This window comes from Ictidomys tridecemlineatus, chromosome 11 (assembly GCF_052094955.1).
Source record: "Ictidomys tridecemlineatus isolate mIctTri1 chromosome 11, mIctTri1.hap1, whole genome shotgun sequence".
Taxonomy (NCBI): domain Eukaryota; kingdom Metazoa; phylum Chordata; class Mammalia; order Rodentia; family Sciuridae; genus Ictidomys; species Ictidomys tridecemlineatus.
The window spans coordinates 112,823,349-112,847,511 of record NC_135487.1 but is presented as its reverse complement, the minus strand read 5'-3'; the positions used below and the strand labels follow the sequence as shown (position 1 = coordinate 112,847,511).

General features: G+C 43.2%; 1 pseudogene; it reads right to left on the bottom strand.

The window, feature by feature from the left end:
* Nucleotides 1-6,636: 6,636 nt before the first annotated feature.
* LOC144367769 (intelectin-2-like) lies at nt 6,637-19,488 on the bottom strand (annotated as a pseudogene).
* Nucleotides 19,489-24,163: the final 4,675 nt, after the last annotated feature.

Genomic DNA, 24,163 nt, shown 5'->3' with positions numbered 1-24,163 from the left:
CCCTCATGCAGGGTTATATTAATGCAATACCATAATCATTTGATTGTTTATTTTTCTCTCACAGCAGTTCATGGGAAAAAGTTCATGTGTCACTCTATTTGTTAAGCCAACACTTTTCCTGTAGATTTACATACCTCCTGATATATCAACAAGAGGAAACAGAATTGTATCTGGGACTGAGACAATTGCTCACATAAAATGTAGACATCCTATTATACTAGATTTAATACTTTACTATCTCTGATATTAGATGCATCTTCATTCAATGGCATATCATCGTTTATATTTGATCTTGAGTTGTATGTAAAATAATTCTGCAGTCTATCATCTTCAACTTGATGAAAAATGCTCGCTCTGACATTAGCAGAGAGTTGGTATGCTGCAATGAAGAACGTCGTGCAAGCCCGAAGACCTGAGTTCAAATTCAGGATATGTGACACTGGGCAAACTACTTCATCCCTCTCAACTTCAGTTTTTATATCTATAAAATGTGGGTAATAAGCTCTACCTCAGGGAAAATTGAAATTCACTGCATTAGTGTGATTCTGCAATCTGTACAATCATAAAAATGAGAAATTATGCCCCAATTGATTCACATGTATGAATTGCTAAGATCATTGTAATGTCATGTGTAGCTAATAGCTAATAAAAAAAGAAAAATTAAAATAAAAAAAGAAATTCACTGCATTAGACAAAGAGGAATAAAGGAAAGGGAGGGGTATTAGAATAGGGAAGAAAGTGGAATCAATTGGACATAACCCTCCTATGTTTGTATATGAATACACCACCAGTGAAGCTCCATGTCATGTACCACCACAATAATGGGATCCTAATCATAATAAGATATGCACTCCTTGTTTGTATAATATGCCAAAATATACTCTATTGTCATGTATATCTAAAAAGAACAAATTTTAAAAATGAAAAAGAATAATAAACTCTACTCACAGGAATGCTCTAAGGAATGACAAGAGCAGCATAAAAATGTATGCAAACATGAAAAGTATGAATATCATCAAGAAAAACGACCTCAGAAAACCTTGACTTCTCTTTTTTCCCACTGACGACAAAAGCTCACCTCAGCAAAGAAACTCGGAACTCAATCAAGAAGGGTGTATAGACCATGAAAGGGGTGTTATATTTTGTCAAATGCTTTTTCTGCATCTATTGAGATGATCATATGGTTCTGGTTTTTAAGTTTATTAATATGATAAATTACATGTATTGATTTCTGTATGCTGAACCAACCCTGCATCCCTGGGATGAACCCCAATTGATCCTGGTGCACTGTCTTTTTAACATGTTTTTGTATGCAATTTGCCAGAATTTTATTGAGAATTTTTGCATCTATGTTCATCAGGGATATTGGTCTGAAGTTTTCTTTCCTTGATGTGTCTTCATGTGGTTTTGGTATCAGGGTGATATTAGCCAGAAAAACTAGGGATAATAGGAACATACCTCAACATTGTAAAAGGTATCTATGCTAAACCCAAGGCCAGCATCATTCTAAATGGAGAAAAATTGAAAGCATTCCAACTAAAAACTGGAACAAGACAAGGATGCCCTCTTTCACCACTTTTATTCAACATTATCCTTGAAACTCTAGCCAGAGCAATTAGACAAAAGAATGAAATTAAAAGGATACAAATAAGTAAAGAAGAATTCAAACTATTACTATTGCTGATGACATTATTCTATATCTAAAAAATCCAAAAAAATGTACCAGAAAACTTCTAGAATGAGGGAAAAGATACACTCATACATTGTTGGTTGGTCTACAAATTGGGGCAACCAATGGAAAACAGTATGGAGATTCCTCAGAAAACTGTGAACAGAACCACCATTTGACCCAGCTATTCTACTCCTTGGTTTATACCCAAAGGACCTAAAATCAGCATACTATAGTGATGCAGCCACATCAATGTTAATAGCAGCTCAATTCACAATAGCTAGACTATGGGACCAACCTAGGGGTCCTTAAATAGTTAAATGGATAAGGAAAATGTGGTGTATAAACTCATTGGAATATTACTCAGCTTTAAAGAAGAGTTAAATTATGGCATTTTCCAGTAAATGGATAGAGTTGGAGAATATCATGCTAAGTGAAATAAGCCAATCCCCCCAAAACAAAGGCCGAATATTTTATCTAACATGCAGATGCTAATTCACAATAAGGCACGGGGTGGGGGGCACTAGAGAAGAATAGCATTACCTTAGATTACGCAGAAGAAAGTGAATGTAGGGGAGAGGAGGGGATGTGGGAAGAAAAGACAGTAGAATAAAACATTATTACTTTATGTGTATATGTGACTGCCTGACCCATATGATTCTGCAACATGTACACTCAGAAAAATGAGAAATTAGATTCCATTTATGTATGATATATCAAAGGGCATAAATGCATTCTACTGTCATGTATAACTAATTTAAACAAATTTAAAAATCAATATAAAAAGAAGGGCATATAAAACCTGCATTTCATATAAAACCTTCTTCTTCATGCCAAGCACACTGCATAGCATTCAAGAGGATTCAGGGAATATTTGTACAAGAGAGAAAGTAGGAAGGAAGGAAGGAAGGAAAGGAAAGATGAAAGGAAGAAAAGAGATGAGGGAAGGAGGAAGAAAGAAAGGAACTGAGGAAGGGACAGATGGGAAATGTCCACAACAGGTTTTAATCCCAGTGGCTGGGGAGGCTGAGGCAGGAGGATCGAGAGTTCAAAGTCACCCTCAGCAATTTAGTGAGGTACTAGGCAACTCAGTAAGACCCTGTCTCTAAATGAGTGTCCTTGTTCTTGATGACTATCTCTCCCTACCTCGGAGTTACAAGACCTCCCCCCAAAACAGTCTTCAGTCACCACAGCTATGGTGCACTCTTCTACCACTGGGAAGAAAACCCCCTAAAACATAAAGATTAGTATTCTAGATGTTAATATTAAAATTGTTCCAATACTGGTGTCATTTTGGCAATATCTTTGTGACCACAACACAAGGAAGTACTTCCTAAAGATAACACAAACCGAGTGGACACGGTGGCACAGGCATATGACTCCAGTGACTCAGGAGGCTGAGACATGAGGATGGCAAGTTCGAGGCCAGCCTCAGCAAGACCCTGTCTCAAAATAAAAAATAAAAAGGGGATGAAGCTCAGTGATAGAGCACCCCTGGATTCACTCTCCTGTATAAAAAGAAAAGAAAGGAAGAAGAAAGGAACCAAAAGCATACTAACTATGAACTAAAACATTGATAAAATGGACCCCGTTCAAATTCTGTTCATAGGGCACCATCAAAACAGTAACCAGATATGTGGAAGCTAAAGAGAATACAGGGGAAAGTGGGGCGTCTCATGAAAATAGAAGGGAGACCAGTGGAGCAGAGGAAGGACCGGGAAAGGAGGAACAGAGGGAAAGAGGTGCTGTAAAATGAAAGTGACCGAATATGTCAGGTGCGTGTAGGAATATGTAGCACCAAGGCAACTAGTGTGTATAATACATCAAGAAAAATGGAAAAGGGAGTAAAGAGACCAAGTGGAGAAGAGAGCAATTTAGATACACATGGCACATCCTGCACAGGCCAGCACGTGCCCCTGGCCCCACACATGCGTGCAGGCTGCTGTCTCCCAGAAACTCACCTGCTCCGTGTTGCAGCCAGTGACTCTCACCCCAGCACACAGAGCATTGGCTGCTCCCTCCTTATTAAACACCCTGAACTGGACAAACCCTGCAACATATTCCACTGAAAGAGAAGATGCAAACAAGAGCCAAGTATTAAAAAGAGTGACTAGAGCAGGACATAGCGGTGCACATCTGCAATCCCAGTAGCTCAGGAAGTTGAGGCAGGAGGATCAACAGTTTGAGGGCAGCCTCAGCAACTCCTACCCAATTCAGTGAGACTCTGCCTTAAAATAAAATTTAAGAAAGGACTGGAAATGTAGCTCAGTGGTAAAGTACCTCTGGGTTAAATCCCTAGTACCAAAAAAAAAAAAAAAAAGAGTGACTATAGGCAGGCCCAGTGGCACACACCTGCAATACCACTCACTCAGGAGGCTGAGGAGGAAGGATCACAAGTTCAAGACCAGATTCAGTAATTTAGTGAGACCCTCAGTAACTTAGTGAAATCCTCCCCCAAAATTAGAAATTAGAAAGACTGGAACTGGAGTTCAGTGGTAAAGTGCTCTAGGATTCAATTCCCAGTACCTAATAATAATAACAAGAACAACAACGATAACTAGAACCTCTTCTTTTTTAACCAGACCAGGATGCCCTAAGCCAAAAGTTTAGGCCAAACATCCAAGATGTAGGGATGGAGCCCACACCCCTGTGGCCAGTGGTTGGTACATTCCAGCTATGAACTTGGGCCTCCAGAATCTTTTCCACAGTGTCTAAGCCATTTCATTTCCAACAGTGCACAAGGATCCCAAGGTCTCCGCATCCTGGCCAACACTTGTTATTTTCTGGACTCGTTTTTGTAGCCGTTCTCATGGGTTATGAAGTGGTATCTCACTAGAGCTTTGGTTTGCATTTCCATAATGATTAGTGGGGCTTGGCACTTTTCATGTGCTTTTTGGCCATTTGTATTCCTTCTTTGGAGAAATGTCTGTTGAGTCTTTTACCAAGTTGTGAGTTTTGTTGTTTGAGGTTGCATTGTTGAATTTTAGGAGTTCATATAAGATATGCAAATATTTCCTCCACTCTGTGGTTGTTCTGCTCTGTTGATAGTGCTTCTAAATTACAAACACACACACACATACTTGGGTACTAGGGATTGAACTCAGGGGCACTTTACCACTGAGTTATCAGTCCTTTTTATTTTTTGTTTTGAGACAGGGTCCCACTAAGTTTCTGAGGCTGGCCTCAAGCTTGTGATTCTCCTGCCTCTGCCTCCCCAGTTGCTGGGATTACAGGTTTGTGGCAACACGCCCTGCCAAATGCACAAAATGTTTAATTCTCATGAAGGCTGATGAGTCCTTTCCTTCTTTAGTTGCCTGTGTCATTGGTGACAAGTCTGAGAAATCATTGCCAAACTCACTACTATGAAGACTTTGACGTGTTTTGATCTAAGAGTTTTATAGTTGTCGGTCTTACATGTAGATTACGGATCCATTTTGAACTAATTTCTGTGTGTGTGCTGTTAGGCAAGGGTCTAGCTTCATTCTTTTGCATGTGGATATTCTCTTTCCCCAGCACCATTGGTCAAAAAAAAGGTCCTCTTCCCATTGAGTGGTCCTGGCAACCTGGTTCCAAGTCATTTGACCATAATGTGAGGGCTCATTTCTGAGTTCTCTGGTCAATTCCATTAGTCTCTGTGCCAGTCTTTATGCCAGTAGCGTGCGGTTTTGATCACTGTAGCTTTGTAGCACATTTTGAAATCAGGAGGTGTGGACTTGATAATTAATTGCCAAGAGTAACTAAACTATTTTCCTGGATTCCATGAGCCACTCTCACAAATTATTGAACCCAAGAAGGATGTCTCTCAGCCAGAGAGGAATACAATTATTCCACTTAGAGTAGTGGAGATAAGAAAGGGCTGATTATAAACATGGTGACATTCTAGAGGAAAACACAATAAAATGCCCAACATTTAACCAAGGGCCAGTACTGATGTCATCCCGTCCCACCTGTACTATAACCCAGTGGGGATGATTGGGTCACTTGGCCCCTTTGAACAAAGCCCTGAAGATGGGATCCAGGAGGGTTAGCCACTACCCTAGAAGAGGCATCCTCAGAGGCCTGCAGCCCCATCCTTCCCTAAGGAGAAACCCACCACCAAGGCTGTCAGACACCAATCCCCCACACAAAAAGACTATTTTCTTCCTTAGGAGTTTCAGGTAGAGGATGCAAATTGAGCAGTCCATATGGGTAAGGTAAGAAGGAGCAGGACAAAAAGCCTCCTCCCTGCCCTTTACTCCTTTGGCTATTTTAAAGGGTTACCTGAAGGGCTTTGGGGGATTTCATATTCCCCTGTCAGGATTCCTAAGCCCTAACAGTCCAAGCAGGGAGGTGGTGGAAGTTGAATAGTTGAGAGCAATAGACAGTCTTTTGGAATCTCCTGCAGTGCTTTACTCCCTACGTAAGAAGATCCTGTGTTAATTCAGGAATACTCAGAGGTGAAGTAACTGGATTGTGAGCACTGTAACCAACCAGTCCATCCTAATCTGTATGAACTGTCTGGGCAGTAACTGTAGGCAGGTGGGGCATGGCTGGAGGAGGTGGGTCACTGGGATCTAGTGACCCTAGAAGGGTCTTCTTCCCAGAGGTCCCTTCCTACTCTATTCGCTCTCACACGTGTGTCTCCCCCTCCACTTCTGCCATAAGTGGAGTAACTTCCCTCCACCACACCTTCCATCATGATGTTCTACCTCACCTTGGGCCCAAAGCAATGGACTTGATCCACCCTGGACTGAATCTGTGAAACCATGAGCCAAAATAAACTTTTTCTCCTCTAAGTTGTCCTTGACAGATATTTTGGTCACAGGGATGCAAAGTCAAATAACGCAAACACCAATCCCTGAATTAGATGATTTATTCTTCATTCCTCTACTCTAATGTTCTAGTTCCTGGGCAATTGATTCTCCATCCTTGGGACCTTGGGACCGCATCTCTGGGAGAAGAGCTCTGGGTCCCATAGTCTGAAGTTCTCAACGATAGAAGAGAAGCACAGCTGCCTCTGTTATCTCCCGGCTGCTGCTGAAATGCACCTGAGTTCCATGTCCATCTGCGTCAAAAGCAGAGAAGTCTCCACACTGCTTGGGATTACTCTCTGGGAAGTATCCTCCTCCACCAATGCAGTGCTAGGAAACAAGGGGAGGAGGAGGTGGTGATGAGAGGGCTGCCAGGGAGTCCAAAGACCTCCAAATCCAGGGGAAAATGCGGTCCTCCTCAATTCTCCGTTGGCAGTGTTGATCTATTTCTCCCAAGAAAACTTCTTAATCTTTAGCCTTAGTGACACACCATCTCCTCCTGACTTTCCTTCAACTTTTCTGCACATTCCTTCTTGGATCCCCTGTCTGGACTCTTCCTTCATGAAATCCTTAAGTGCTGCTCCCTCACAGGGGGACACATTTCCCTCTCCTTGATAGGTTTCTGATCCTCTTTGGCTACAGTTTTAATTGCAGGGAGCTGTCACATAGGAGATGAGCACATACCCTTAGTCTTGGGCGATGGAGGTGTGGAACTGGCTTCTGATGTGTACAAAGCAGGTGGACCTCACCTCCACTCAGCAGGGGAATGAAGCTCTGGAGATGGGTGTCCCCCAATGAGACTGAGCTCTACCCCCCTGAAACCCAATTGCTTTCCTCATTTGGTGGAAAACTTTCTCGAGTCTCCTCTTCAATAATTAGGGCTTCAGAACTGCTCCCCTCTCTCTTTTTTGTCTGCCTCTCTTGATTCTTTTGTGGGAGTCGGGGCTAAGGAGCCATCGCTGAACCCCAAGAAAAGGCTACTTTCTGTGTCTGTGTGGTTATGTAATAGCCAGCCCAATTCACCTGGAGTGACCCTGACTGATTTAGTTGCGTGTTGCAACAACTAACAATTCACTGATGGCCCAAAGCTCTATCCCCAGTCCATTTGTTTCTTGGGCTCAAACTCTATCACTGGGACCTCTCTGAAGGCACTTCAAGCTCCCCCCAACTGAAACACAGTTAGGTACATCCAGACGTCATTTAACAATGGGGACACTACCTGAGAAATGCATCTTTGGGCAATTTTGACACTGTGTGAACATGATAGTGTATTTACACAAACTAAGATGACCATGGTGTCACAGGTAATATAATCTCCTGGGACCTCTGTCATATTTGTAGTCTGTCATTGATCAAAATATTGTTATGCAGCAGCGTATGACTGTGTATCCTTCATTGACCCTAAACATGTCCATCTTCCAGACATCCTGACTTAATAAATGATATTTTTTTTACCCAAATGAAAATGATGAGTTCATTCTAGATGTGTTGTCTTTCCATCATCTGTGTTCAGCTGGACATAAGTTTAAAATCTTTGGAATTCATCAGTACCTCCTGTTCATCCCTCTCAGCACTCCCCTATTTCAGGCCTGAACTATTGTGACCACCTCAATATTGGTCTCCTGGTCCTTAATCTCATCCCACTAGAATCTGTCACCACTTTGCTACCAGCACAATCGTCACAAAAACGATCAAGTTGATCTTCCCTTAGTGTTTTGTTGGCTCCCGTCATCTATAGAATAAAGTTCAAAATCATTGGTGTGATGTGAGGTCCCTTCCTAATCCAGTTCCTATCACTACCCCACATACATCTCATGCACCAAAACTTCAAAACAGCTTGGTATGCCACATGTCCTCTGAAACACTGATGATTCTGAACACATTATTCATTCAACATAAATTGCTCTGATACCTCATAAATTTCTATCTATGCATCTCTCAAGACAGCACAGAAGTTACCTTTCTTGCAATCATTTCCCAGACACCCCCAACAGAGTTAGGTGTTCTTGTAGGTCCTCATTATTTATAGTTGTTGTGGGGTTTTTTTGTCTTATTTTTGGTGCTGAGGGTTGAACCTCAGAAGGTGGAAAGATCTCCCATGCTCTTGGATAGGCAGAATTAATATTGCCCAAATGGCCACACTACCAAAAGCATTATAGAGATTTAATGCAATTCCTATTGAAATCCCAACGACATTCTTCATAGAAATAGAAAAAGCAATCATGAAATTTATTTGGAAAAATAAGAGACCCTAAATAGCTAAAGCAATCCTTAGTAAGAAAAGTGAATAGACCTTAAACTATACTACAGAACTATAGTAACAAAAATGGCATGATATTGGCACAAAAATAGATTTGTAGACCAATGGTACAGAATAGAGGACACAGAGACAAACCCACATAAATATGATTTTTCTCATACTAGACAAGGGTGCCAAAAACATTCACTGGAGAAAAGATAGCCTATTGAACAAATGGCGCTGGCAAAACTGGAAATCCATATGTAGCAAAATTAAATCTCTATCTCTCAACCTGCACAAAAATCAACTCAAAGTGGATCAAAGACTTAGGCACTAGCATGGAGACCCTGTGCCTACTAGAAGAAAAAAATAGGCCCCAATCTTCACCACATCAGCCTAGGATCTGACTTCCTTAACAAGTCTCCTAGAGTGCAAGAAATAAAATTAATAATCAATAAATGGGATGGATTCAAATTTAAAAGTTTCTTCTTAGCAAAGGAAATAATTTATAACTTGAGGAGAGAGTGTACATATTGGGAGAAAATCTTTACCACATGCAACTCCAATAAAGCATTAATTTCTAGGATACATAAAGAGCTCAAAAATCTTAACACCAAAAATACAAATAACCCAATCAATAAATGGGCTAAGGAACTGAACAGACACTTCACAGAAGAGATACAATTGATCAACAAATATATGAAAAAGTGTTCAACATCTCTAGCAATTAGAGAAATACAAATCAAAGTACTCTAAGATTTCATCTCACTCCTTTCAGAATGGCAATCATCAAGAATACTGGCAACAATAAATATTGATGAGGATGCAGTGAAAAGGTGCACTCATACATTGCTGTTAGGACTGCAAATTGGTGTAAGCACTCTGTATGAAGTAAGAAGGAAATCAGTATGAAGATTCCTCATAAAACTGGCAACAGAACCACCATTTGACCCAGCTATCTTACTCCTTGGTTTATACCCAAAGGACTTAAAATCAGTATATTATAGTGACACAGCCACATCAATGTTTGTAGCAGCTCAATTCACAATAGCTAGACTACGGAACCAACCTAGGTGTCCCTCAATAGATGAATGGATAAAGAAAATGTGGTGTATAAATTCAATGGAATATAACTCAGCTTTAAAGAAGAGTAAAATTATGAGATTTGGCAGTAATTGGTTGAAGTTGGACAATATCATGCTAAGCTAAATAAGCCAATCCCACAAAACCAAAGGCCAAATGTTTTCTCTAATATGTGGATGCTATTTCACAATAAGGCAGGGGCACTAACATTTCCTTAGATTAGGCAGAGGGAAGTGATGGGAGGGGAGGGAGGGGATGTGCAGATAGGAAAGATAGTAGAATGAAACAGACATTATTACTGTATGTATATATGTGACTACATGAGAAATTATATCCCTTCTATGTGTGATATATCAAAGTGCATAAATGCATTCTACTGTCATGTAAAACTAATTAAAAACAAATAATTTTTAATCAATAATTATGAAAATTATTACTAATTTCCATATATCAATTATATTTACTTCCTAAGAATGTGAATCTTTAAAATGCAAGATTTAAGAGAACATTTATTCAAAACCAGAGTTCTCCAAATTAAAGTTGTATGATAATTCAAAATATAAAAATACCAAATTAAAAATTCATTTATATAGTTCAGGGTTCTCTGACTGGACCTATTACTAATAACATATATTTTAAAACTTGTATGTTACTCTCTACACTGGAAAGTAAACTTGGTTGTATATTCAAAGGACAATTGAGAGATACTGACTGGTTTAGAGGGTAAGATATAAAGATATTTTAAGACCTTCTCTCAAGAAGGGATTGAAGTTTTCTTAATTTGTCCATTTTGCATTCTAGATATAACATTAAAATGGATCAACTAGCCTACATACTATAAAATTACAAATGATCAGGGAAAGTGCTTCATTTTCATTTGTTATTAGGTCTAATCTCAATCACTCTCATGAAACAAGGCCTTAAGAAATCACCTATTAAGGGAAAGAAATTAAGGAGACCCCCCTCCCCAACTTAATACAGATAAGAACTAATTCAGGGAGATTTTCAGAAGATCCAAATACATATATTGTAATATTTTACAACTTATGCCAGATGTTTGACCTCACCTGGAAAGATATTATGCTATTACTTAACCAAACTTTAGCCTCCAATGAGGAGGCCACCCTAAAAGTAGTTTGGGGGAGACCTACATCTTGCCCATGCCCCAACAGCACAAAGTCTCAGCTTGAAAGGCTTTCGTGGGTTGTTCCTGAATATAATCCTTACCGTAATTCCAGGTAACACAATGTTTTATCTCAAAGGCTCAGCATACAGCAATGGTGCATTTGAAACCTCAACCCTTGCTATTGGTCCTAAACAGCACAGGATGCCTGTGCCTGGACAGGAGGTCCTGGAGCCCTGGTTCCTGAGACTCAGCAAGGAGGAAGGGAAGTAACAGTCATATATATATATATATACACATGCTCACATAAAGATGAGTACTCTAGATGTTAATATTAAAATTTTTCCAGTATTAATGTTATATTTGCAATAGCCTTATGACCTCAATACAAGGAAATATTTCTTTAAGAAAGCAGAAGTTGAGTGCGCACGGTGGCACATACATATATTTCTAGTGACTAAGGAGGTTGCAACATGAGGATGGCAGGTTCAAGGCCAGCCTCAGCAACTTAGCAAGACCATGTCTCAAAATGAAAAGGGGATGTAGCTCACTGATAGAGCACCCCTGGATACACTCTCCTGTGTAAAATAAAAAGAAAAGGAAAGAAAGAAAGAATGAAAGGAAGAAAGAAAGAAAGAAAGAAAGAAAGGAAGGAAGAAAGAAAGAAAGAAAGAAAAGAAGAAAGCAAGCCAAAGCATACTATCTATAAACTAAAAATATTGATAAAATGGACCCCATTCAAATTCTGTTCATATGGCACCATTAAAAGAGTAACCAATATGTGGAAACTAAAGAGAAAAGGGGGAAAGTGTGGCATCTCATGAAAACAGAAGGGAGACCAGTAGAAAAGAGGAAGGACCAGGAAAAGAGGAGGAGAGAAAAAGACTAAGTGAAAAGTGGTCAAATTATGTCTTGTGCATATAGGAATATGTAGCACCAAGCCAACTGGTAGGTATAAATACACCAAGAAAAATGGAAAAAGAGAGTAAAGAAACCAAATGGAGAAGAGAGCAATTTAGATACACATGGCACATCCCACACAGGCCAGCATGCTCCCTGCCGCCCCATGCCTGCGTGCAGGCTGCTGTCTCCCAGAAACTCACGTGCTCCGTGTTGCAGCCAGTGACTCTCATCCCAGCACAGAGAGCGATGGCTGCTTTTTCATTATTAAACACCCTGAACTGGACAAATCATGCAACAAATTCTCCTAAAAAAGAAAATGCAAACAAGAGTCAAGTATTAAAAAGAGTGACTAGAGCAGGACACAGCGGCGCACACCTGCAATCCCAGCAGCTCAGGAAGTTGAGGCAGGAGGATCCCAAGTTCAACACCAGCACACCAATGTAGTGAGACCATCAGTAACTTAGTGAGATCTTATCTCAAAATTCAAAATTAAAAAAAGATTGGACCTGTAGTGCAGTGACAAAGTGCTCCTGGGATCGATTCCCAGTATTAAATAATAATAATAATAATAACAACTAGAAGCATTTTCTTTTTTAACCAGATGAAGATGCCCTAAGCCAAAAGTTTGGGCTACAGCCAAACATCAAATCCCCACACCCTTTTGGCCAGTGGTGGATGCATCCCAGCCCTGACCTTGACCTGGGGGAACCTCTGTCATCTGGGGTAAGAGGCTGGAACTCACAGAAGACTTGTTTTCCTAAAGATTGTGGAGAAATTAGACTGTTCAGAAAGCTCACCAGGCCCACCAGGGTGGTGCAGCCTGTAATGCCAGTGACTCAGGAGGCTGAGGCCCGAGGATCATCAATTCTAAGCCAGCCTCAGCAACTTAGTGAGACCCTGTCTCAAAAAAATAAATAAATAAAATTATCTGGGGAGGTAGCTCAGTGGTAGAATACCCTTGGGCTCAATCCCCAATACCACTAAATAAAAAGAAAATAGAAAGAAAGATCGCTATGTAAAGTTGAGCAGGTTAAGCAATTGTCAGATGCAGCCACCTGTTGCTGTTGACACCCATCTCAGTCAGTGACCATGGGCTTGTTTTCCCAGCATCACCTGCCTTCCCACTGTCGTTAAAGTCTAAGCAAACAGTAGGGTGCAGCAACCAGTGTGGCCAAACTAGAAGGTTCCAGCGAGGGGTGAAGGGAGATAAGAAAAATAAAGACTCACACACACACATATGATTTTGAAGATAAAGCTGGGGTCGGGTGGAGTGCTGCTCTCTGATGGAGAAGCAGATCTGAAGCGTTACTCCAGCAATCTCCATTTATATATGTCTCATTATCAGGTTAAAGACTCTGCATGAATTATTCTTTGTATTCAGGAAAATTACAGGACTGGAAACACTTATGCAGCTTTTCCACAGCTGAAACGTGCAATGTTAGGAGCTTTGTGGAGTGCTCGAGAAAGTCCATTTTTAAAGGTACTATTAGAGGACAGGCTCAGGAGTCACAGAGCTGGTGAAAACATTGTGGTTGTCAGCAAGAGAGTTCCTCTACTCCCAGGAGCTGTGTGCCTGAGATCACGGTGGAAGCTGATAAGACTCATACACAGAGCCTCCTCATGCAGGGCATTCCCACAGCAGCTAAGCATCCTGTGCCCGGGCGCAGAAACATTCCAAGGCACCAGGCATGCCCCAGTCATGAGGTCATCAGAGACCCCCAGTCTTAGTCACTGCTCTCCACAGTAGGAGAGTGGTAGCTCAGTGGTAGAGCTCTTGTGTAGCATGTGTGAAGCGCTGGGCTCAAATCTCAGCACCACATATATAAATAAATAACATGAAGGCCCATTAACAAACATATAAAAATTTTTTAAAAGGCAATGGCTTTTGATTTTCTGATCCAAGACTTAATTTGTATGGTTTTATGATACTGAAAAAAATGTCTTTTTTTTTTTTTTGGAGTAGGGGATATCAGGGATTGAACTCAGGAGCATTTGAACTCTGAACCACATCCGCAGCCCAATTATGTATTTTATTTAGGGACAGGGTCTCAGTGAGTTGCTTAGTGCCTTGCTTTTAAGAAAATTAATAGCTATCCTTCAAAATAAAAATAAATCTTCACTGGATTCAGTGTTGCATATCTGTAATCCCAGTGGTTCTAAAAGCTGAGAAAGGAGGATCATGAGTTCAAAGTCAGCCTCAGAAAGTTGGCAAGGCCCTAACTCAGTGAGACCCTGTCTCTAAATAAAATATTTAAAGGGGCTGGGGGTGTTGCTCAGTGGTTAAGTGCTCCTGTGTTCAATCCCCAGGGCCAAAATAATAAATACATAAATAAAAACAATCTTCCTTACCACTTTGCTAGTTCTTTCCTGTAAACATTAGCCTTTGCCTTTTCTTAACTATTATAAGAGGCTGCAAAGGGAGGTGGTTAGGAAGGCTGGGTTTATGCCCTGTGAAATGGTGAAAATTATAATCCTAACTGCATAATTTTCTCATGATGTAATGACAAAATCATGTTAAATTCCTAGAAATTAGTCTGACATATTTTAACAGCTCAATCAGTCTATACTAGCTCTTGCTTTTTTTTGGTGGTGGTACTGGGGATCAAATGCAGGGCTGCTCTGGCACTGAGCCACATCCCCAACCCATTTTATTATTTATGTTGAGACAGGGTCTCATTAGGTTACTGAGGCTGGCCTCAAACTTGCAATCCTCCTGCCTCAAGCCTCCAGAGTAGCTGGGATGACAAGTATGCACCTCTGACCCTGTATAGCAGTTCTTTATTATTGTTATTTACCCTCTTTCCCCCTTTCACCAAGAGTTCAAGAAAGGACTTCTGATTGGACTTTGGGAGCAAACACTCACTTTGACCTTTAGGTGAGTAGTAAGATGCGGTTTTCTGAGCATCACCAAAGTCGTAGACCACAGGTATTGCTGGGCCATTGTCATTCCAACACTTCCCTAATCCATACTTTACTGGATATTTCTGCAGGAACCAAAAAGAAAAGTTTTGTAAGGACAGTAGATATGCCGCCATTTTGGACAGGAAAGGGATCCCTTCCAGTCAACTGTCATTACTCAGAAACCAGTCCTAATAATGACGACTCCTTCTCCCCATAGCAGGATCTCCCCAAGAGTCCCAAGTCCTCTGTGTCTCTTCCTCTTTCTTCCCTCTCTTCTCTCCCTTATGGCTCTTCCCTTGCCTGGCTCAGAGTCTCTGGGATATGCATGATATTGCACTGAACTCTTTAAAATACCACTCAAATAGAAGTGACTTTGATTTTCCCAGCCACTCACTCAGGACATGGCTCCAGAGAGCTTATTTGTCCCCCAACCCCAAACACTTAAGTGCTCCCCAGCCAGCAACCCTGTGTAACTGGTAGAGGCCAAACAGATTGTGTCCCAAATGCTTGAAGAAGCCAGATGTGGTGCGATACCTCAGCAGAGAGCTGTTCTGCCAGTTCCTCATGGGGCTATTGTTGAGCACATGCCAGATGCCCAAGTCCGCAGCCTGGATGTCGTAGTAGCCAGGGTTCTGGAAAGCAACCAACACTGAGACTGACCAGCCCAGAATGCCCCACAGGATCAAAAGACACACATGAATTCCCTCAGCTGAGCTGACAGCCCTAGGCTCCAGGTGGACAGATGGCCAGCAGTGCTCACACATACCCACTTCCAGCAGATCATGACCCCCACCATCACCCCGCTCCCTAATGGCCTTGTGGGAGGAAGCTGGATACCACCAACTATCTGAGCTGGTGACCCATGCTGGGTTCACAGAATCTGACTATTCCAATAACTTAAGAAAATGACAAAGGAAGCACGCAAACACACAGATGTACTTTTTCAAAATCAGGAGGTGGCTCTGTGACTTAGAGGTCTGTGGAAAGAGAGAGAGCTACTGGAATTCTTTATTCTTTTATAGGGGACACACAAGGGGAGATTCCATGGAACATTCTATCCCAAAAAGGGCAAAGGGGTAGGATTAGAAAGGAAGAAGAGAGTGTAATTCAGCTCCATCAGGTGACACCAACTCCTGAAGCCACACCTTCCTTATCCCAATGGAAGTAAAGCCTAATGTATTGCAGGTTGCAATAACTGTTCAGTACCCCTTTGCTCAGGACTTAAGGGTGTGCACACAGCTTCTGTTCAGAGAGGCTCCCGACACTGGGATGCAAGACATTAATTATTTCTCTTCTGCTTCAGCCCCATGTCCACAGCCCCTCTCTCAACCTCCCTCCTGCATCCTGTGGCCCAGCCACACTCAAGTCCTCACCCTTTCCCAGTGGCACCCACCTTGTAGTCGTCACTGGTGGCCGCCTCTGCAGACCCGAAGGTGTTGTAATTGGCCCAGTTGCCGTCACCCTCTGGGTAGTCTGCTCTGTTGCCCTGCTGGCTGGACCACCGATCGCCCACCGTGCACTTCCCAGCCATGTTGTTCTCGTGCACACTGGCCACCAGGGTCCAGCCACCACCCGCAGAGGTCATGTCACAGAAGGGCTGGTAGATGGCACCATCCTTGGCCCGGAGGAGATACAGGCCATCTGTGGAGAGAACCAGCCCCGAGCCTCCTTGTCTGAGAGCTCCTGGTCCATCTGAGCCCTAAGACCAGAATGCCCTGGGAGCTACAAGTGTATTCTGAAGGTTCTCACACTGTTCACTTATCTCCAAGGGGAGAATAAGAATCCTCCATGGGTATCTTCTGTTTCTTCCTTTCTAAAGCAGAGGTATTGACCACCATTGTTCTGTATCATCTTCTCAAAGAATTTATAAATCACATAGAGAAAAATGGTTCCTTCGTTTAGAGACAGCCTCCCTCTGGACAGGAGAGGCCAGAAATCCTCATGGAGCCTCATCTCAGCAGAGATCAGAATGAGGCCCCTGCACTTCTCAGAGCACATGCCTCCTGGGCTTTAATGTGGGACTCAGATTCCCCAAGTTCAGAGTGGGCCTCTTCTCCACAACCTGCAGGGGGCTGGTCCCTGTGAGCACCTGGCACATTTCTCCCTTGGCCCCACAGGCAGCTCACCTAGATCTTACCAGAAAGCCCGTGATTCCCCCCAAACCACGGCAACTTGGGAAGCTTGTGAGGGGCTCCTCCGTGGTCACCCCTCCCCGCCCCCCTGACTTCCATGGAAGCTGTCGCTGCTCAGCCGTCAGGACAGTTCTCATTGCCTCCCAGATTCTGAGGAGCTCTGAGGCTTTCTGCTTCATCTTACCTGTGCCCCTTAGGGTTCCGTCACAGCCTATGAGACTGCTGAGCTGCAACACAGATTGGCTCCTCAGCATCAGAGCACCCTGTGACCCACGTCACATCGTCAACCGGCCCTTTCTCCTCGGCCCACAGGACAAGGAATCAGAAAAGCTGACACCTTTGCTAATCTTGATCTTGCCATTTCTGTAAGAAACTACCTGACTCGACTAAGAGCTCATTCATTTGCTTTTTCTTTCTTTTTTTGGCCTTAAACTTGTGATTTTCCCACCTTAGCCTCCCATGTCACTGGGGTTATAGGCATGTGCCACCGCCACCAGCTTGTTTCTTTACTGGCCACATTTGTCAGCCTGCTTGACAAACTACACGTACAGATGTCACCTGGCCAGGCTCAAGAAGATACTGATACTCTGGCTTCTGCTTTGATGGACTAAGGAAGTTCTATGTCTCTGCCTCAGGAATCTCATGCTTTGTGCCATCATCCCTGAACCTGCAGCAGACTAACTTGATGGTTCACAAGTAGAGGAGGATTTAGGTCCTCACAGTTCTTGCCACCACCCAAGATCACTGGCAAACTGCATGTTCCCTGTGTTCAGAAGATCATGTGCTGCATGGAACACAAACACCTCAAATTCCCACCAGAGTCTGGTCACAGTGGTGCACACCACTGTGACCAGCTATTCCAGAAGCTGAGGCAGGAGGATCACAAGTTCAGGGCTAGCTTGGGCAACTTAGTGAGACCCTGTCTCAAAATAGAAGAAACTAAAAAAGCTGGATTTTTAGCTCAGTAGTAAGAGTGTCTCTGGGCTCAATCCCCAGTGCAGAAACGAAGAAAGACCCACTGGAAACCTCTTTGGGGTGAAAATTGGAGCCAGAACAGATTCTGTTCCTCTTGATCTCCATGACTAAGCTGTGTTGCACTAAAAAAGGTTCTTCAAAGAGAGAATGCTGGGTTGGTTCATTACTTACCTCTTGCTTTCTGGCAAGTATTTTTGATTTCCTTGCAGCTTCTAGGCAGGGAAGAAAAGGAAGAGGCACATTCTTCGTCCTCCCAGAACATCTCGGGAGAACGGGTCACTGCTAGAGAATGTGAGAACAGTTCTCATTAACAAGTCTGGTACCACTGAGACCGTCCTTACTGGACATTAGTTTCCACCCAGCCCACTGTCTCAGCTCGTCACTGTTCTGAAATTGCAAGAAGTCAGGGACTCCCTCTGCTAAGACTGTGTGATCCAGAAGTTAGCACAGGCTGAAGAGTCAGAGTCTTCTACTCCACCAACTTTACTTAAATCCCTACTGTGTGCACCCCACAGGCACTGGGCACTCAAAGACAATTTGGCACACTTCTTCAAGAGATTGCATCCTAGAGGGAGGAAGGACCCCCAGAGGGACCCAATTGAAACTGGGTAAGGAGAGGCCCACCTGTAGGGACGGGAAAAGACAACCTGCTGAGAAGGGACCAGAAGTCCCTCAGAGCAGGTTGGTTCTTACAGAATGAATAGGAACTGGCTATGAGACAGAGGGAAAGGGGAGAGAACACTCCAGAAGACATGCAAAATAGCATGAGGGGATGACCAAGCAGAGACCCATCTGCTGAAACCACAGGTCAGTGGCCTCCTTGGCTGGACCATAGGATGTGATGGGGTTGAAAACTAAAGCTGAGGAATTAGCAAAGACCAGTGGGGAAAGAGCCTTGTCTATTGCTCTAAAAGCACATGAAAGAAGTCAAGCATGGTGACTCCCACCCATAATCCTAGCCACTCAGGAGGCTGAGGCAGGAAAATCGTAAGTTTGAGGCCAGCCTCAGAAACTTAATGAGACCCTGCCTCAAGATGAAAAATTACAAGAATGGCTTGAGATGTGCTCAGTGGCAAAGCATCCCTGAGTTCCATTCCCAGTTCCACCAAAGGAAAAAAAAAATGCCATCAATAAACTCTTCTTACTCGTGGACGGCAAATGAAATAGTGTATGAAAATGTGCCTTTTCACTTGACGATGGAATGAACTGAAATAAACAATAGACCAGGTAACACTGGAACACATCACCATCATGTCTGTCATGAGAAATGGAACGGGAAGGATGGAAGTTAGAGGAAGATTCCTGACACCTGGGGCTACCAGCTCCCTCTACAGATCCAAGGCCAAGGCCACAGGAGCCAGAGCAGCTGGGAGAGGACAGTCTCTGTCTCTGCCCTGACCTCCTTGCAGCCAGACCCAGGAGAAGCCAGAAACCTGCCCCCAAGTCCACATCTCAAGCTGGCAGCCAGGGGTGTGCTCCGTGCGCCTCCAGGACTCCTCTTCTGGCCCAGGGCTTTAAAACCCAGCCCAGCTCTACTCCCTGTGCTGCGAGGCGCCCCAGAGGGGAGCAGAGGGAACTGATGCTCCTTGGAGTGATTTACCTGCGCTGCACCATTCAGTGGCCACAGAGAGAAGCAAAAGGAAGCAGAGTCTGGTCATTGTCCTGTAAGGAGAAACAAGACGCCAGGATCACTGACTGGGCCACCTTGGTCTTCCTCCCATTCTTCCTCCCTGACTTTGCTGAGTCCAAAAATCTCCAGAGGAAAGTGATCAACCATCTGGAACTCCTGAAATAGCCTCCACCCTGTTGACCCCTATAAACACCCAAGGGGCCATGGCTCCTCCGTCCCTGAGACTGACACCAGACCTGAGCTGGTGTCCTCACCCTCCCCCACCACCATCCATGGATCTTGTCCCACACCCAGAAACATCTTCCTAGCCAGGCTCTGCAGCGTGCATCTGTAATGCCAGTGACCTCGGAGGCAGGAGGATCCCAAGTTTGAGGTCAGCCACAGCAACTTACCAAGAGCTTGTCTCAAAATCAAAAATAAAACGGACTGCAGATGTAGCTCTGTGGTAAAGCACCCCTGGATTCAACACCCAGAACCCAAGAAAGAAAAGGACCCTTTCCCATCCACCCAAGTAGCTCCCACCTTCCTGCCTCACAGACCACAGAAGCTGAAAATCCTTCCAGGTGGAGACTCTCAGCTCCCTCTGCAGAGGGTCCTGATGTGGGTGAGGTGCTGAGCCCTTTATGGGAAGAACCAAACCACACAAGCCCCGCCCAGCCCAGCTGCTTGCCCCTCCCCCTGACACTCTTCCCTTTGAAGGTACCAAAGCTTTATTCTCTGGAAATGAGATGGGATGGGTGACGGCTGGAGGAGCAGGGAGCTGTGCTCTTAGTCACACAGGTGACACTTACCATCTGGCAGGGGAGTCCTGCTTTGTCAGACACACCAGAGGGTGTGTCACCAGACTCTTGGGGTACATCAGACCTCACAGTCCTTCCCTGCCTCACGCCCTCCCACCTCAATCTGATGCCCCAGCTCCCCACACACATATTATCCTTCAAGGCTCTCCTTGAGCTTCTCTGAGACCTCTCCCCGGAGCTCCCACCAGACAAAGCTGATGGCTTCCTCCTTGTCCTCCTACTCTGCATTGTCCAAACACTAATTTATCACTCAGATCTCACAACAATCCCATTGTTTAACTAATTTTTTTTATTTAGAAATTATTTAAAATTTAAAAGTGTTGCAAAAATTAAAATAATACAAAACACATATATATCCTTTACCTACATTCACCTATTCTGAATATTTTACCCATTTGCTTATCATTTATTTATTCTCTCTTTCCGTACACATACACATGCATGCACACACACTCACTGTTTTTTGTCTGAACCATCTCACAGTAAATTACGTGCAACATGGACCTATAGCTCTAAATAAATGTCTTTTAACATGAACATTTAGCCCTAAATAAATGTCTTCTAACAATACAATAATTCTCACATACAACCACAATACAACTAACACTTTCATAGCATTGGTTTTTTGTTGTTTTTTCTTTGTTTGTTTGTTTTGTTTTGTTTTGTACCAAGGATTGATCCAAGGGGTGCTTAACCACTGAGCCACATCCCCAGTCCCCTTTCATTTTTTATTTTGACACAGGGTCTTGCTACATTGCTGATGCTGGCCTTGAACTTGCAATCTGTCCTACCTCAGGCTCCTGAGTTCCTGGGATTACAGATGTGCACCACCACGCCCTGTGTATCATTAATTCTTCAGCATAACTGATATTTCTCTGGGATACAACAGCCCAGAGGTTATGTGGGCTTTGTAATGGCACTGAAAGTTCTCTGCCTTTCATCCCCTCCCATTCTAAGGAGACTCCTGGTCCTCTTTGAAACCCATAATTCCCAGGGGATGTGGGCTAATAAACAAGAAATCTCCCTTCTACACAAACCCCAGCCCCTAAGTCCTCCCAGTGCTGCTCAGTCTGAGGCCCCAGCTGACCACTGACGGTGTGACCTGGTGTCCTGCTGCCTCTGATGCTGAGCCTGGAGTGGGGGAACGTTGCTGCTCTTCAGACACTGCTTCCTCTTCAGCACCAGCACGTCTCATTGTCATCCCAGGCACAGGAGCCACCCACCTTGGTCAGTGCTGGGGGAGCAAACCGGCCGCTCTGTCCATGGCACCAAAGCAGGACTTGCTGTGCATCTGGGTGACCTCAGGGAAACTGTGTTTTTCAGTGTTTCTTGCATATTGCTCTCTCTCTTAGACCCAGATGGGAGTCAAAGGAGGTGAGGATATGTGGGGACAAGTGCATGGAGTACTGCATATGTAGCACATGTTAGGGGCGCCTGAGTGGCAGGCCACTCCCCTTGTGCTAGGCACGTGAGCGCAGGCCGCTTACCCCGTAGGCACAGCGCCCTAAGCATAAGGCCACGTGTTGCAATCTCTGCACTTGCTTTATGGTGGGCTCCTCCATTGCTTGCCCCAAGGACAATTGGCCAGAAATTCTATTGGTGGCTGCCTGTAACCTGCTTAGCTACTGCCCCAGTGTATACACATGGTAACTGCAAAATAAAATCAGACCTGCTTCCTGCTTGGTCTCTGGAGGTCTTGATTCATGACTCTGCAGCTGCACTCTGCACTACCCTGGTCCATGGACCTCCTCGCTGGATGAAAAAGAGCCCACGCAAGGATAGAGGACATGGCTCTGGTTTGATCCATTGATCCCATTGGAAAAAAAAAATCATTAGTTTAATGAAAGAAACTGACTGCAACTGGTACTAAAATACGCAAATGTTACATATGGTTCATCCAAAAACTTTCTTTTCTGTTGTGTGTGTGTGTGTGTGTGTGTGTGTGTGTGTGTTTTCAGTATTGAACCCAGGTGTGCTCTATCTCTGAACTTACAACCTTAACCCTTATTTATTTATTCATTTATTTATTTTGAGGCAGGGTCTCACTAAGTGGTCCAGACTGGCCTCAAACTTGCAAACTTCCTGCCTTGGCCTCTCGAGTCACTGGGATTACAAGAATGCATCACCACACCAGCTCAATAAATTTCTCAAAAGAATAATGTACAAGGAAAAATGTAAAACTCCTGGTAGGGGTGTGACTCGGAGGCAGAGCATGTGATTAGCACATGTGAGGCCCTGGGTTTAATCCCCAGTAACAAAAAAAATTAAAACAAAAATTTAAAACAGGAGTAATGGTGCCCTGCCTGTAATCCCAGTGATTTAGGAGGTTGAGACAGAAGAATTACAACTTCGAGGCCAGCAATTTAGAGAGATCTTATCTCAAATTTTTTAAAAAATCCTGGTGAGGGGATGGCTGGGGATGTGACTAAGTGGTAAGCCACTTGCCTAGCGTGCACGAAACCCTGGTTTCAATCATTAGTACTACAAAAAAAAAAAAAAGAAGAAGAAATGAAATTTTTCTCCACTTTGCTCCATTACCCCAGGCCATGCTTCCACCATCAGATACTCAGGTCATGTTCTAATACTCACAACAACCAGGTGTTTCCCACTGTTTTCAAGAGACAGCAGAAGGGGCAAAACAATCCAGAGAAAAACTCCAGCAGCCACAGTCAGATGGTAAGGAGCAGAGGAGGCCAGGCCAGTGGCACACACTGTGATCCCATCGCCTGGGGAGCTGAGGAAGGAGGATGGCAAGTTCATGGCCAGCCCTGGCAACTCAGCAAGGTCCCACCCTCAAGACAAAAAATAGAGGGGGCCTGGAATGTAGCTCCTGGTGGAACACAGCTGGGTTCCATCCCCAGGACCCACCCCCAAAATGAAGTAGGTGAGAACCAAGGTCCTGACTGAAAGGCAGATTCCCAGGAGAGACCAGGCCTCCTCGGGACTCCTCGGTCACCCTGGGGACGGTGCTGGTGCATGTCCAGCACCAGAACCAGCCATGCCCAGGAAAGGTGAGTCCAGGAGCCTGGGGGAGAGAAGAGCTCACCCTAGACCATGGCCTTCAGATGTTCCTTATCCACTTAGTACATTTCTTTATAAAACCTGGAAATTTTCAATTTTGTTTTTAAATATCTCTGGAGTTAATTTTCTTGTGTGATGTGAGGTGAAGATCTAAACAGATGATTTTCTACTTTCAAATTTCTTTTCCCAGTGTTATTTGCGTATTTTTTTTCTATCATAGTTAATGCTTTCATAGGCATTAAATACATCCCTAGGGTCATTTTAATTGTTTTTACCCTGGTTCTATACTGTTTAAATTATTATACCTTAATAATATATTTTGATACTAAGAAAGGCTAATATCCACATTCACATGTATATAGTATTTATTATGTAAAATTTTGTTAAATGTTTACTTGCTATTCTTCTCTGTATATTTATTTCTAAATAACTTTAGAAATCAATCAAAAATTCCTCTTTACCCCATTATTCAAAGACAGCTCCCATTGACTCCTGATCACATATGTATAAAGAGGGCTCTGGGTATAGCTCAGATGTAGAAAACTTGCCTAACTTGCACAAGGTCCTAGGTTCAATTCCCAACTCCACAAATAAATGAACAGAAAGAAGAGTACATATATCCTGAGTTGGTTATTTATTTACTTTCACAAAACTGCTAAGCATTTAATATTTATCAAATATTCTTTGAAAACAAGATTTTTAATCACCAAATATTCAGTTGCATTAACTTTTTTAGTAACTTAATTGTCTCATTGTTGAACTGTTAAGCTATTTCCAAGTTTTTACTATAATAAACAACACTGCACTAAACATTCTTATACATAAAGCTTTTATTTACACATTCAATTTTTTTCCCAGACATAAATTTCTAGAAGTGAAATTTTGGGCAAAATAGTA